General features: G+C 52.9%; 1 non-coding gene across 1 annotated transcript; it reads left to right on the forward strand.

Annotated features, from left to right (window-relative positions):
- Window positions 1-394: 394 nt before the first annotated feature.
- TRNAC-GCA lies at window positions 395-466 on the forward strand. The gene has a single exon. It is a non-coding gene; the product is annotated as a tRNA-Cys (tRNA).
- The last annotated feature ends 1783 nt before the right edge of the window (window positions 467-2249 follow it).

Genomic DNA, 2249 nt, shown 5'->3' on the forward strand with positions numbered 1-2249 from the left:
GTGAAGGATTTCTCCACGGCTTCCAGAGCTGGATTAAACATTTTGAGGAGGGGATTTTTGGTGTTGCAGTAATTCCTGAGCCAAGCTGGACACACCCTGAGACCAAACCAGAGCCTGCGGCGACATTTTGAAGTCAGTGCTGGAAATGTTCCTTTCCTTTGGCCACATTTGGGGTTTTTTAGAGGGAATCAGGTGGGAATTCAGTACCTGCCTTACCAGGAGCGTGGTGAGAGCCCTGGTGTGAGGGCAGTGAGGGAGGGCTGGGTGTGCCAGGCAGGGCTGGGAGCAGCTGGTGTGTGTGACAGCCGTCCCTGGAATGTGACAGAGCCACGTCAGCGGCCACAAGGATCCTCACCTGGCCACAAGGAGCCTCACCTGCCTACCTTGCCCAGGTGGGGGTATAGCTCAGGGGTAGAGCATTTGACTGCAGATCAAGAGGTCCCCGGTTCAAATCCGGGTGCCCCCTCCCTTTTAGGTCTTTTTATCCCCAAAAATGCGTTTGGGAGGCCGGAATTCCCAGGTTTTCCCCCCTAAGCTGTGTGCGGGCCCTGTGCTGATTCCCAGCAGAGCAGCAGCAGGGGAAGTTGGTGAGGAAAGGGAGGAGGATTTTGGGAGGATGTGGATTTTGTCCTGGGATTAATTAGCTTTGCTGGGATGGTAAATGAGCAGGGAATTCCTGCCGGGAATGCCCATGGGAAGCAGGGGCTGTAGCTCAGGGGGAGAGGAGAGCGTTTGCAGATCAAGAGTTCCCCGATTCACCTCCAGGTGCCTCCTCTTTTCTCCTCCTTTTCCTCTTCCTCCAGCCTTCCTTCTGCCCAAATCCTTCAGGGGAAGGCTGGGAAGCTGCTGTGGGATGTGGGAGGTTGTGCTGGGCAGGGAATGTGGGGTGGGAGCACCAAGGCCTGGAAAAGCACAGGGGGTGTGCACTGGGTGAGGAACCACTCACAGGAACTCCTCAAGGGAAATCTGGGCCTGCCTGAGCCTCCCCTGGGCTGAATTCTCTGTAGGGAGAAATTCTGGGAATAACGGGGAAAACTGAACTTGGATCTGGGATGGGGGAAAACTGGGAGTCCTAAAAAAGTCCTCAACATACCCTCAAAAAGACCTCAAGAAGACCTTAAAAAAAATCCCTAAATAATTCTAAAATTACTAGTAATACTAGTAAATACTAGTAAAAAAAAAAACCCCTTGAAATAGCCTTAAAATATTTTAAAACCCCTGAAAAAGCCCTAAATAGTATCTTAACATTTCCAGAAAACTCCTAAGTTCCAGAAAATTCCTAAAAAACCCCTAGAATATCTTAAAAAAGTCATTATAAAAACCTAAAAAAAACCAGTTCAGCCTCCAAACCCTACCTGTCACTCTCTAACCCACAGAGGGTGTCATCCCTACCTTTTTGCTGGGGGTCTTGTCCTACTGGAAGGGTTTTTGGGGCTGTCCCACCATTAGGGTCATTGCCCAGCCTGTTAGTTGAAAATTATCAAAAGATTTTTGTGAGTCTTCTAATTTTGGGATTAATGCTGGCGAATTTTCAGGGTTTAGTGTCTAATTTTAGGTCGAGAAATCTGTCCCAAACACTGGGGGGGGCTCTGGAGCTATTTGGGAACAGTTCTTTTTTGAAATTCTTTTGTGTTGGCATCAAAGGGTTGGAATTTGCAGCGGCAAAATAATTCTCTGTCTGTCCTGGATTTATTAAAGCAGCTGTCATATTCCAGCCTCCCCCTCCTCGTTGCACGGTTTGTGTGCGTGGATGTGGCGGAGCGGATGGACCGTGACACAAAGTAGTCCCACTCGGGAGTGCGGAAGCCGAAAACGCGGAGGGATATCAGGTATCGGTTGAGCAGGTTACGAGATGCGGAGGGATCTCTCGGTGATGCGGCTGCCCTGCTCCTCAAGCTCCGGCAGAGACGCGGAAGGATACATGCGTGGCGCCACAGCTTTCGCCTGCTGTGGTGCCGCCCCGGTGGTGGCAGAAGCGGCGTGAAAGGGCACAGGGATTCCAGCAATGTCCGGACAGCGGCACGCAGCGGCTCGGAACCGGGAGGCTGCACCAAAGCTGCGGCGAAAGCAGTGCGGTGGCAGCGGGGCCGTGGAGATAGAACTGCTCCGTGCGGCTCATCCCGGAAGCAGGGCTGTGGTTGGATGAGGCGCGGAGTGATATTGTTGGTGCGGTCAGCGGCGGGAAAGCGGCGGGGGCAGGAGGGGCGGGGCCGCGGTGACACTAGTGGGCGGGATTGAGGGGCGGGGCC

The sequence above is a fragment of the Geospiza fortis genome, unplaced genomic scaffold (genome assembly GCF_000277835.1).
Source record: "Geospiza fortis unplaced genomic scaffold, GeoFor_1.0 scaffold2556, whole genome shotgun sequence".
Classification (NCBI taxonomy): Eukaryota; Metazoa; Chordata; class Aves; order Passeriformes; family Thraupidae; genus Geospiza; species Geospiza fortis.